This window comes from Carlito syrichta, unplaced genomic scaffold (genome assembly GCF_000164805.1).
Source record: "Carlito syrichta isolate Samal-C Ts95f unplaced genomic scaffold, Tarsius_syrichta-2.0.1 Scaffold302990, whole genome shotgun sequence".
Classification (NCBI taxonomy): domain Eukaryota; kingdom Metazoa; phylum Chordata; class Mammalia; order Primates; family Tarsiidae; genus Carlito; species Carlito syrichta.
This window is the reverse complement of record NW_007247086.1, coordinates 186230-200390: the sequence shown is the minus strand read 5'-3', so window position 1 is coordinate 200390 and position 14161 is coordinate 186230. Positions and strand designations below refer to the sequence as shown.

The window sequence follows — 14161 nt, the reverse complement described above, 5'->3', positions numbered from 1 at the left end:
ACATTCAATAAAACCATAAGATGAATGAATTAAATATCACATACTTCATTGTTGTTTGCAAGTGCTGAGAAAGTGGGAAATAAAGAGAAAAAGGGTGGATGCTTATTTTGATCCAAGGAGGGTGACTGGTTTTCTAAGCCTGGAGAGCACTAATGAAAATAGGAAACGCTTCATGTTTGCTGTGGCAATATTCTGTTTGGGTCAAGAAACAAGGAGTGGTGCTGAGCTCCAGGCTTCTATCCTTCAGAAAAGCTCCGCTGGACTTTGCAACTTCCATAAATCACTCTGCCAATAATGGTGCTTAAGTGATGTGGAAGCTGGGTTCAGGCAGGATGGAGATTCCCATGTGGAACGTATCTGGGCAAGCATGTCCCTCCTGGTGGAGAGCTGGTTCAGACCCTTGGAAATAGCCAAGCAAGAGTCCAGTAGGTCACTGAGGGCATGGAGGGTCAAACATAGTGACAGACTTCATCCCTGTCTTCAAGGAACCTAGAGTTTGGTGGAAGGATCATGTGTATATTGGAATTTTTAAGGGTTAAACTGGGAAGATGAGGCAGGAGAGGCCAGGGTGGGCTGTTGAAGTACGATGGAGTTGAGTTTAACCTTGAAAAATGGAAAGGCAGTGGGGTGAGCCCTCTCAGTGAGAGCAGCTGGAAGGACAAAGACAGGGAAGGGGGTGGCAAATCTCAACACAGCTTTCTTTGCATCTATCAATGCCAGCCACAACCCAACTTAAGGAGTGGAATTATGACACATGGAGAGTCACTGGTTGCTGCTTTACATTATTTCTCGTCTCTAATGTTCACAGCTCCTTCATGAGATAGAAAGGGTCTCCACTTCACAGATGGGAAAATTGAGACTTACAGATGTTGTATAACATTTTCTAAGTTTCATGGGCAAAACAGGTATTTAGAATTGAAAACTAAACAATATTTTCCAAAGCTCATGGCTTTCCTTCTATAATAAGATGCCTCTGAGTCATAGAACATTGAAGACCATTTGTTGAGGAGAAGTGGCATAGAAAAAAGTGTAGAACCAAAATATTCGTCAAACGAATCACAGATGTACATAAAGCATTTGTTTCTGTGAAAAACCCATAAGTAGCTCTTCCTCTCAGAAAATCTCTTATTTAATTGATCATGACCATCCACTCTTGCAAATTTATCAGTACAACCTTGGCCTCTAACTTGATCTGATCACAAGGCTGGGATGGAGCTGGGGAGGAGGGACAGAAAGGCTGGGGTGAGGGATAAGCATGAGAGTGACCTTTGCAAGGACACACCTACCAGTATGTGTTAGCATGTAGGAACTTGAGCTCAAATCCTCCAAACCCTGGGAGTACGTGAGCAGAAGTCCTCTTACTGCCTTCTGTAGGGTTCACCAGGTAGGCAGGAGGCGTGAAACCACAATGCCTAGTTCCTCCTAGTCCTGAGATCTCGTAACTGAAGATGAACCACAAGTGTGTTCAAAGCATCTGCAAATATGCACTACTTCCTCATGCGAGTGGTTTGGGGATTGAGAAATAACCAGATCCATTTGTTTGATTGGAAACAGAGATGTGGCATCTTTGGTTATTATTCCTTCCATCTCTAGCTCAAAAAAGTTGGGATTTCTCCTACCTCCCTGGATTTCTCTACCTCCTTAGAGTCTCTTTCTCTTAATAGAAAGTCAGATGCATGCAGTATAGCTCTTAATTTTTTAAAAATACTCTTTTGTGCTGTTGTATTTTTTCTCTTCTTTTTTTCATCTAACAAGGGCATGCCCAACAAGACCATGTCTATTAACAAGACTATGGTTTACATCTTAAGCAAATTTTGCCATTTCTCAACGTGCTGAGTCTGGACACGCAATTAGTCCCTGAATTGCCTGTTGGTCAAATGATTTAAAAGGAATGCAGAGAACAGTTTCAGCCCAGAGGTGAGAATCAGAATGACCTAAATGGCTGAGGGAATTATGACAGAAGTGTGAGAGGCAGGCACAAGACATCCTTCAAACTGACAAAAGGAAACTGCGCTCAGCACCCAGCACGCTTCCTGTGTGAAGGAGGCACTTAAATATTTGAATGAATTAATCCACTCAGAAGGTGGGAACAAGCTCTTCTCCATCCACTACAGATTTAACAGAGATTACTGGCTGATACTTCAGTGTGGACTTTGGAGGTTAAATTTAAGGAAGCATAGTATCAATGTCAAAGATGCCGAACAATGAATAAATTGACCACCAGAGAAAGACAGTGAGCTCCCCCTCCTTGTAAATGAAACAGTACAATGGTAAACAGGTCCAACCCATTGAACACTGGTTCAGGTATGTCAACTTATCAGATGGTGAGTGGGAAGATACAGGGAGGTCATGCCAGGGATGGTGACCAAGTCACTTCTAGAACTTCTAAATTTCATTACCCTGGAGATTCTGAACATTTCACTTATAATCTAGTGTGTTTTGAAGGTGTCATCTGACCTGGGAAACAACCAAGACAAGCCTTGTGACCTCTTCTCTAAATGGGTCCCAGAAGAGCAGGACACATAACTCCGTCTTTCTCCTCTATTACGCTGTGACTCCTTGCCTTCCAAGCTTCTGGGATTTTTGCCATGCTGTTCCCAAACTCATGAGCTCTTTGAGTCACACATAGACCTTGCACCTTGAACAATCCCCTTTCCAAAGCAGATTACATCCCTAGAAGTCTATACATCCTATACCCAGGAAAGAAGAAACAGCTGACCTCAGGCAATATAGTAAAATACAGTGCTCACGTGTGGATTTAAAATTTAGGACAAGATCACAGACCTCCTCAACCTGGACTCTGAGTAGAGTCCCAGTCTTACAGTGCAAGGGATTGAGGGGGTAGTTAAGATTCCTGGACAGTATCAGAAAATCTCAATGTCCCCAGTGGACTTAGGAGCCACCTCTGCTGGGGACCCAGGGTGAGGGAATGCAGTGTAGACAAAGGGTCCCCACTGTGCTCCCCCCTCCGTCAACCAGAGTGTCTCTGTTTTTCCCTATTTCTTGTAATTTCATTCAAAAACAAATGTCTTGCCACTGTAACAGATTTTAAAACTCTAGACGCCATCCTTATTTTGTAGAAAATCTGATAAGTGACATTTTCAAGATCACATTGCTAGTTAACAACAGGCTTGGACAGGTCTACTAATCCCTCGCCCTCTGCTCAAACCTATGCTGGAGATCCCATCCTTCCAGTCCAGCTCTAATACCCAGGCATAACTGGCGGGTAATCTCCACCCTGAAGTTGGGATGAACGTGCTCAGAAATTCAGGGGAAACTGAGGCATAGGCAAGAAGAGTAAGCATGCTCCTTCCCAAAGCTACTGCCTTGAAAAGCACTGATCCAGACCCCTCACTGCTGCTTCCCCCTCGAACCCTGTCTCTGTTCCATCCCACTGGGAGGCAGCACATTGCCCATGGCAGGAGGCAGAGAGAGAAGAAAATGAAATCCTCCATGGCTCTAGGGACTTCAGTCAGCCTGAAGTTAATGAAAAGGATCCTGTCTTTTCCCAGGATGGCTAAATGTCTGCACTGCTACCAGCTAGAGAGTTGAGAGGGTATGGTGGAGAGGGCATACAGAATTACATTTAAAAGGCAAAGGAAGGAGAAAATTCTTTCATCTCTCTGGTGAAGCAGGTCAGTGAACCTGGAGCCCAGCTCAGATCACTCTCATTCCTGACACGTCTAACTGCTCTCTGGAAGAATCCACATTCTAAATACAAGAAGGATGACCCTGCCATGCAGGAGTGAGGAGCTGTATTTTCTCTCCTGCCATAAATCCAGGTTTCCTTTCTATTCAATTCTATTCTATTCTATTCTATTCTATTCTATTCTATTCTATTCTATTCTATTCTATTCTATTCTATTCTATTCTACTCTCTTTTCCTCTTTCCAAGCTGGAGGTGAGGGTTGGAGGGTGGGGAGAGTTGAAGGAAGAGAGAGGGGAATGTGGGGCTCTCAGGAGTGAGAAGAGACATCTCTTCAGCTTCCCAAGCAGAAACATTCTGCTCTGGTGTCTGTTCCCCACTCTGCTCTCTGAATGGGGTTCTTCCTTTGCTTCTCTCACCAACATCACCCCCAGTGCAGCAGCAGTCAGCACTCCTCAGTGACTTCCATGGGCCTAGGACTGTTCCTCCAAACAGCTGCCTCCTACTTACAAAGCCCTGTGGCCTCCAAAGCTTTTACCACAGGAGAGGAGAAGGTCACTCCATTTTTCTTCCTCCAACCTTTTATCCCAGGGATGAACATCTTTTCCCCTCTGCTAGTCCTCTGTCAAAAGTCCACATCCACCTAACCTCACCCTTTGCTCATGCTGACCCAGGACACTGACACAGAAGGTAAGGGAAGTGGCTATGCTGGATATCCAGCCAGAACGATCATATACAGCTGGAAAAGCGGATGCCTGGTAGCCCGAGGGAGACTCTGTCATTTATTCCCTCCAGACTTTTCCTTCTTTGTGGGTCTGGAAAATAGAGTCTGGTGCCTGAAGTGGATGGAGAGATAGATGGGAGGCACAGGAAGGTAGGTAGGTAGGAAGACAAGGGAGAACAGGGAAGATGGCTATAGGGCAAATAAATGACCCCTTTTCAAATCTGCCCTCAAAGATGACATCCTTTCATTAGATACACATCTCTATTTTTCCTTCCTTCTTTTCAATCTGCCCTCTTTTCCCTTTGTAAATTGGTGGGGAAGGAATCTTTTTCTCACTCTTTCTGGGAAGTGACACTTGCTTCTTTACTTCGGTGTAGGATGGAGGCTGAACTCCACCTCACCCTAACTGTTCAACCCAGAAAGAAGTTTAGAACGGCCCATGTGGTATCTGATGTCCCAGCAAGCCAGGACAAGCATCTGATCATGCCTGTGTTTGAGGATGCTAGAGATGAACCAAGCCTACTGTCTCCCAAAGGCACAGAAAGATGAAGTGCCTTACCCAATGGGAAATTGAAGACAACATATCCAGTCACATGGATGCAACCCAGAGAACATTTTAGATTTCCAGACAGCGGGACACCAGGGGATTCTGAAAGGGCACAAAAAGTTGCTGGGTATGTCAGGGTCAAGAAAGAGCCAAGGACAGGAGTCTAAGCAGGATATCCACCAAGGCTCTGGAACCACAAGCAGCAAAGAAGCCCACAACCTCATCGGGACCACAGCAGGGGATGTGGATACTGGAATAAGAGAGATGAGACAGAACAAACACATTGCTACTCTTCCCAGTGATGATCAGCAGAACATCATCATACAAAAGAGCATTTGACTTGGAGAGAGAAAATGTATGCCCTGGCCCTGGTTCTGCAGCAGCTGACAGTGGGATCTGTTATAGGATCATTAACTTTTCAGGTCTCATTTCAACACCTATGAAATGAATGCCATGTTCCTGCTGGTCCTACCCTTCCAGCACCCCAAAGTGTCCCTCTCCCTGCAGGGATGAAAAAGAGATGAAGGGGACACCATCCTACTTCCTCTCTCCTTTCTCTTCCAGTCCCACTCTTCCAAAAACACACACCTCTAAGAGTTTGTCTGCACTTCTGGGAAAGTTCCAAAAGAGGCTGTGGGATAGTCTGGTATGGTAGCTCTATGGCTGATTCAAAAATAGGAATTTGGACGGAGGCCCTTGCAGACCACTACAGGAGTTCCTTATCCCTGTGAGGTTGGAGCAAATCCACATCCGAGCAAAGGTAACCACCTTCCAATTCAAAAGGCATTTATATAAAGGCCAGGGAATTTGGGTCAGGTGGTGTGGAGGCCAAAGGGTGGGCTTTCACCAGTTTATGAAGTTGTTATACACACAAAGCTGCCATCCTAGCTAGGCTGTGTCCTTTTGCTAAATCCCCTCAGCCTCATGGAATTGTAGAAGTTCAACCTGAACCCACAGAAATCTCTAGTCTTAATTTCAGGCTTCCTCCTCAAGGTCAACAAGGATGACTAATTACAACTTGGTATCTAACTTCAAGCAGGCCTGATCTTGTTTGGCTTACATTTTTTTCTTTTCTTATTTATTTAATTTTTTAAATTGTTAGTCATGTTATTTTAAGCATTTAATCATTTTTGTTATTTTTAATTTTTTTAATAATAGGACCCTAACATTGACAGGTGAGAGCTATAACAAATTCCCCTAAATATGCAGCCAAAAGCACCTTGACACTTATTTTTTTAAGCGATTCCCTGCATAACCTTGCACATAGAACCCATGCTCTTTCGGTGGTGTGCATTTGGGTACTGTCCAAGTCACAATGATTTCAACTTCTGGGTGGGAATGTCTTTAAATGTCTTTAATCCTCTGCCTTGCTGATTAGATCTGTGACTACAGAGACCTAATGAAAGAAGAGCCCTCAATGCCCCAGTTTAAAAATCTCTGAAATGATTACTCCTGTTCTATGTTATTCGAACCTGATGAACCTACAGAAAATTGTCCTGCCTTTTTTGAACTTTCCCATAGAATTACTCTCATTTGTTTTATTTTACTTTTTTTTTCTGAAACAGGTTGAAGTGCAGTGGCATGATCCCAGCTCACAATAGCATCGATTTCCTGAACTAAAACTATCTTTCCATCTTAGCCTCCCAAATAACTGGGACTACAGGCATGGGCCACCACATCTGGTTAATTTTTAAAACTTTCTTTGTAGAAACAAGGTCTCACTATGTTGCCCAGTCTGGTCTTGAAATTCTGGGCTCAAGTGATTCTCTGGCCTTGGTCTCCCAAAGTGTTGGGATTACAGGTGTGAGCCACCACCTCCGGCCTAGAATTCTTTTTAAATGTATTCTTCCTCAGACCAAGAAAACTGGATTTCACAGAAGGCATCTTGTAGGGTTTGGCGTGGGACATTTACACAGGTAAACCTGGTGTAATCTGGTGACACCACATATTAAGTATTACAGTAAAAAGTGACTCACGAGGGTTAAGTAGCCTCCAAGGTTCAGGACCTGTAGGCACAGAGGCGTGGAACACATCTGAGCCTGGCATGGCTAACTCATGACCCTTCTCATTCCATCATGATATCCTGTGAACCCTGGTGACTTTGGGGATGTGTGTGGTTAGAGGTTCTACCTGGTCCTCCGTGATGCATCTGACAGTCTGAAATGAATGGTGCATAGGAAATCAACAGAATAGTGGTTCTCAAACTGTGCCCTTACGAACCTTAAATCCCACAGGAACAGTGGTTCTCAAAATGTGCCCTGAGGAACCTTAAATCCTTCTTGAGAAGAATGGATGAAGAAGTTCCAGACCCCATACCCACTTTACCCAGAACAGCACAACTTTTACTGGTATATTGTATTGGGCTTCCATATTAAGATCCATTTAATTTAAAGTTTTGTACCCCCAAAAAGTTTTTAAAGCTCCTGTCTTAAAAGGACCCTGCATAGGGAAGATATTCCCAGTGTTAACCAAATTTACCTTGGGAAAGAAAATTAACCAGAAAATCACCTCCTTAAAGATGCTAAGATAGTTGTCCCCTACGAGGAACAGATTGGACTCATGGCCAGATATCATTTTCAGAACTGTGACATAAATATACAAGTGCAGGTGTTTTTTGTGTATAACAACCTATTTTCCTTTGGATAAATACCAAGTAGTGAGATTGCTAGATCAAATGGTAGATCTACTTTTAGTTCTTTGAAAAATCTCTATATTAATTTTCACAGAGGTTGTACTAATTTATACTCCCACCAATAGTGTTTAAGTGTTCCTTTTTCACCACACCCATGTCAAAATCTACTGGGTTTTTTTGTAATTTTTTGCAGCACAATTCACAATTGCAAAGATGTGGAACCAACCTAAATGCCCATCAACAGATCAGTGGATAATTAAAATATATTGTGTACACACACACACACACACACACACACACACACACACGCCATGAAATACTATTCAACCATAAAAAAAAGAATGAAGTAATATCTTTTGCAGCAACTTGGATGGAATTAGAGACCATCATCCTACATGAAGTAACACAAGAACAGAAAACCAAACACCAAAATGTTCTCATTTACAAGTGGGAACAAAGCTATGGGTCTGCAAAGGCATAAAGAATGGTACAATGAACACTGGAGACTCAGAAGAGAAAGAACAGGAAGGGGAGAAGGGATAAAACATTCACTTATCAGGTACAGTATGCACTAGTGGATGTGGTGGGTACACTTAGAGCCTGGACTTCTTTACCCCCATACAATGTATCCATGAAACCACAAGTCATTTGTGCCCCTAAAGCTATTGAGATATAATAATAATAATAATAATAATAATAATAATAATAAAAGAATATTGCCTTTAATGCATGCATGAGTTACTCATGGGGAAAATGCCTCTCTTTCTCTTTTACCTGTCTTTCAGGCAATATGTCTGCTCTCTTGAACAAGCTATACACTTAAGAAAACATGACTAACATATCAGGAACGGAAAGAGCTAAAGGCATACTGCCTCTCAGGAGCACAATCTGGGTTGTAAGTTCTTTCCTTCCAACAAAATTAAGAAATCACATTGAGAGCATCTATGGGCTGTTTCCAAAATCCCTAAAAAGCCAGTAAAGGAGGTTCCCCCACTGAACATATGCCGAGTGAAGCTGGATACTGGGGGAATGGCCACTCTCTTCTTCCTCTCCTCATCCTTTGCTGAGTCTCTGCTTAGAACAGACCAGATGATCTGCTCACTTGGCTTCAAGGGAAGTATCAAAGCTCTCTAACTCAGCCCCTTGGCGAATCCCAGGAAATGGATTCATACCCCTAGGCTCATTCAGCAACAGAGGAGAGAAAAGTCAGAAGCCACCGACTTCAGAAAGCTTCGGAGTGTCAGAGTCAAAAACTCTGCTCCTTGGCTCTGTGGAACCTATTTGGCAGAGAATCTGGATCCCTCAGGCCAAACCTGGAGCAATTAATCACAATTACAGGTGGATATTTAAAAGGGATAAAGCCAAGCCGGACAAAACAATAGCTGGATCTTGTATTTGCGGGTAACCATGACTTTTATAATCCTCAGGTGAAATAGAAGGATCTCCAGAAAGCCTACTCTGAGGGTGGCTCAGCCTGTAATCCCGCGCCTTTGGGAGGCTGAGGTGAGTGGATTGCCTGAGCCCGTGGGTTCGAGACCTGCCTGGGCAGGCGAGACCTCATCTTTACAATAAAACAAAAAAAATCAGCCGGGCATGGTAGCGCATGCCTGTAATTCCGGCTACTCGGAAGGCTGAGGCAGAAGGATCGCCGGAACCCAGCAGGTGAGGCTGCGGTGGCCGGGAGCGGCCACTGCACTCCAGTCTGGGTGACAGAGTGAGACTCCAACTCAAAAAAAAAAAAAAAAAAGAAAAATAACTAATTTTTCAGACGTAGATGCTTTAACTTCATTATTCGGCTTAAACAGCACATTATCCAGGCAAGATAACATTATTTTCTCCACATATATTTGAAAAAAATGGAGGCACAAACTGGTTACATAAATCATCCAATAGTATGAAGAACTGGAATTTGAACATAGCTTTGAATCACAGTAAGTCCAGTCCTCTGTTGAAACCATCATGGCCTCTCAGGAATCCCTTCCTGGAGTGTTGCTATCTCCTTCCCTACTCTGCCGGGGAGGCAGCCTCGTCCTCAGGGACATTGGCACCACATTGGTTTGTCAGGTGACTCACTATGTAGGTAGGAGTCAGGCTTCCCACCAGCCTCATGCGGTCTCCAAGTGTGGTATCTAAGGTGGCATCTCTGCCATCTTCATCTTCCCTCGAATTGTTCTGGACTCATGCTCACTTTGTTTAAAGAATTTTCATTCCTGAATCTGGCTGACCAAGGAGTCACTCGTTTGTACTCTACACTGCCGTGAACATTGTTAATGATCATGTGTATCTTCTGTCCCTAACCAAGAGACAGAAGGATCCTCCATCCTTTCCCTCTCTTTCCCCTAGTCAGTACTTCCTTCCTTCTGTCCTTCCCTTCCTCCTTCCCTCCCATCCTCCTTCCCTTCCTTCCTTCTTCCTTCTTCTTCTTTCCCTCCTACCTCTTCTTCCCTCCCTCCCTCTCTCCCTCCCTCCCTCCCTCCTTCCCTTCCTTCCTTCCTCCTTCCTTCTTCCTTCCTTTCTTCCTCTCTCCCTCCTACCATCTCTTTTTTCCTTCCATTCTTCCTCTCTTACATTGTTTCCTCCCTCTCTTCCTCTCTCCCTTTCTTCCTTTATCCTTCCTACCCTTCCTCCCTCCAACCCTTCCTTCCTTCTTCTTCCTTCCTTTCTTCCTCTCTCCCTCTTACCCTCTCTTTATTCCTTCCTTCTTCTCTTTCATTTTTTCCAACCACACTTCCTCTCTCCCTTTCTTCCTTTCCTCTTTCTACCCTCCCTCCCTCTCTCCCTTCTTTTCTTCCTCCCTCTCTTTCTTTCTCCCTCCCTCTTATCCTCCCTTTTTTCTCCCTTCTTCCCTCCCTCCTCCCCTTCCCTCCTTGTCTCCCTTCCTTTCTTCCAGCAAATGAGGGCATGCCAAGTTCCAGGCACCCTCCCAGATGCTGAGAATCTCATCACCTAGGAAATGATTTCTAGGGATCGGTTCATAGTATTAAATTCTCCTAAGGGTATCATAAGGTAGTACTATGATTATACCCATTTTACATATGAGGGAGCAAACTTAGTCACATTAAGTAACTTATGAGTTGCAAGGTCATAATGAACAGATCCAGAGAATACACTCAATTTCATTGGAAAGCAAAGCTCTGTTCATTCTCAACTACTCCACATGTGTGGCATCACCAGTAGCCTAAGTGCTGTCGGGAGTACTACATCCCACCCAGGGAAGGTCTTCATCTTTTAGAGACAAGAGATAACAGACAATAGGCAGGTGTTTATAAAAAAAGGTAAATGGGAAGGAGACAGTGGCATCCTGAGGAAGAGTCATATCATTTTGATCATATAAGTGGGCACTTTTAATAACACAGAAGAAGGGGCAATTCCCAATAAGCTGTCTCTGTTACCACAGGTGAGACATGTGATTACTTCATCTTCAAGTCCAACAGAGTCTGGGAGCTAAAAGGAGCAGAGGCAGTGAGAAGGGTCCTGTGTCAGACAGAAGGGAAGCACTAACAGCAGGAGGCAGGACCTGCAGGGAAGACAGACAGCCATCTTCATCCAGGAGGAGGGAGGGGAAAGCCAGTCCTCCCCGTAAGAAACAAACCTTTACAAAACAAACTTTCAAACATAGTCTTTGTCTACCAAATACCTCTGCTTACAGTTCTCATCAGAAAGATTACTAAGTATTTTTAAAGAAGCCAGATCAGGTTATTTGATCATTTATTTTAATTAGCCAACTGGAACCTGTCTGCTTATGTTTTGCTATAGGTTGAAATGAACATCTTTGAAAACTGATTTCACAACCAATTTGTGATCACCTCCTTAGACAGCCTGTCCTCACATTAGTGTTATAGGCATTGCAGGTGCTGAGACTGGGTCTTGCTCCTCTCTAAGATGGGAACTCTTTGAGGACTGAGACACCTAGCAGTTCCCCAAATGATTCTTCACCATCAAAGATACTCTGGAAGCTGCCCCAACTTTTGAAAGTGCTCCCAGTACATTAAGCAAACGAAACAGCCTTGGAAACAGGACCAGGTTCACAGTATGGCAACAGCCAAGAGCACATGGTTTCTAGTCCTTGGTTAAAAAATCTATCCCTCTTGTGTTTTATACTAGCCTTCTGGAAACGATTGTGTCACCAGTAACCCTTCTTTAGCTGGTGAGTGTATGTGTGTGTCTGTGTCTCACATAATCCTGCCTCAACCAGTCATAGTTTGTTAAACATGGTGATTTCACTCCCAAGAACTCTGTAATCAGTTCAGAAGTATCTGGAATGAAGGTTTCTTTCTCTCTGAAACAACTCAGTCCATAAGTGGTTAGATCTCCCCAGACCTCTTCCCCAAATAATATGCCCTTTAATTGTTCTCCCTGAAGTCACATGTGTGCCTGACTCATAGTCCATCCGTTTTTGGACAAACCTGCCTAGAATTTCTGGCTGACTCAGCTGGGGGTATCTCTCTATTCATTGCCCAAGGAGATGGAGCAAAATGACTGAAGCACACAGATGCTTCATCAGCGGGACTGGAAGGAACTGCGGACGCAGTCTGAAAGCCTTTGAGTAATCACATGCCCAAGCCCTTTATTTATAGCACAGATGAAGGGCCCACCACAGGGACTGGCAATGTTCCTTTTTGCAGCCATACTTGACAATTAACTGGAGGTATGACCTTGGGCAAGTCACACCTCTGCCAGGCCCTTAGTGTTCCCCACCTCTACCACAAGGACCTGGGTAAGACTCTTTGTGATCTGACAACCCCCAAATCTGGGAAAAGCTATGGATGGCCCTGCTACTCACCCAAGGCATCAGGCTTCACACACACTGTCTGTTACCAAAGGTGGGGATGACCTTAAGCCCAACTGGCACTTGAGGGTGAGACATCATTGAAAAAATGGTGATGTGGTGGAGCTCTTGGCAGAACAGAGGCAAAGCCTGCCTGTGTCTCCAGGAAGAGCCATGCCCTCATCTGTCACTGGTCTTTCAGAGAACAAGAGGTCTCTTTCTCTCCTCAGTCCTTCCTATTTAAACCCAGTTTTAGGAAAATATCCACTGTCAACCAATTACACCATCATCGCTGTGCAATTGTTCTCAGGGTCACTGTTTATTAAGCTTCATAGCTAGGCAAGAAAAACTGGAGTCACCATGTCTTCAAATAAAGAGACATTCAAGATGTAAAGAATTGTCACAAAGAATAGAGGTGACAGAGGCCCATAGTTTGGAGGGCAGAGGACTCGTTGTGAAATGGGAAATTAAGCAAGGCCTGCTCTGGTATAGAAGAGGAGAAGAGGATGGGGAAGAGCGTCTGCCTGTGTCCACCCACAGACCTTTGCCTAATCTCAATGAAAGGCATGCGCGTGTCCATAGCAGTGGCCTTTCTCTCCATCCACTCCAAGGCTGTCTTTGACCTCATGAGATATTAACAAGCATCTCAGTGCTAAGAAACACAAGCTTATTTCCACATAAAATGCATCAGATTTCAGCATTGGGGCTGCTTTTTCATTGTTTACCCTCTATAATCTATTAATTGCAAAATGGCAGGTGTTCTTGATCATCAACTCACAAGAAATCTCATCCTATTTCAAGGTATAAAATGTTTTCATTGTAACAAGAATGGTCAAGTATGAGACTGATAAAATAGCTTCACTCCCTAGACCTAAAAACATTTCTATTGATGATGTCATTTCATCATCCCCAACAACACTGAAAAAGAGGAGGAGACAGAAACTATCCTGCTTGTTTGACAGATGGAGGAAATGAGGCCAAAAATCGGGCAGTGACTCACCCAGGGACATGCTCTTGGCTTTCAAAGTCTTAGCATGGAAGGGATTATCCATATCAGCCTTCCTTCAATATAGGGATCCCCAGATCCCTCCACCTTCTCTAACAGATGGGCACCCAGCTTGAGCATTTCTGGGAAAGTGGCACTTGCTATTTTAGTGGACTAGCAATAGTCTTTAGCAAGTTCTACCTTTTTTCAGTTGAAATATGCCTCACTGAAACTTGTCTCCCCATTCTGAGAAGAAGCTCATTTCCTTTCTTTTTTTCTTATAACCTTACCATCTTCCTGCGAAATAAGGAATGTGAACCCCATTCTACAGATTAAAAAAACAGACTGAGCAACACACCCCAGGCCCCACACCTGAAATGAAATCCAGACACCAAACTCAGAGGATTTTAGACTTATCCTCTCCTCTTGTTCTTCATGGGTTTAGTCCTGTCAGTGGCTGGCCTCTGGTACATTGGATGACATGCCCAGCTGGACTATCCCAAGAGTTTTCAACTCTTACTCCCTAATCACAGTTCCCAGCACCATCACTCACCATCTAGCTTATAAAAGGCTCCCTCCTCAAGTGTGGCACTGGGATCTGAGCACACCATGCCAGCAGGAGTAGTTGTTACTCACCAGTTAGGTGCTAGCAGCAAATCTTTAACAACTGGCTCTCTTGAGGGGGGTATTCCCAGGGTGAAGCATTTGCCAATTTCCGTGGTGTAAACCCTCCCAAGGTGTCAAGCCACTGACCTAAAGTCACTAGGTGCAGAGTCAGGAAGACATGTGTCCAGTTGGCTCTGGCCACACAGTACAAGCTGGCTCCAATACATGCCTGATGTGTCCACAAGCCCATCCT

At 44.1% G+C, this 14161-nt stretch overlaps 1 protein-coding gene across 1 annotated transcript in view; it reads right to left on the bottom strand.

Moving 5' to 3' along the window:
• SETBP1 (SET binding protein 1) overlaps positions 1 to 14161 on the bottom strand; it is a 397959-nt gene that overhangs the window by 197627 nt on the left and 186171 nt on the right. The gene's annotated exons all lie outside the window — the stretch shown is intronic.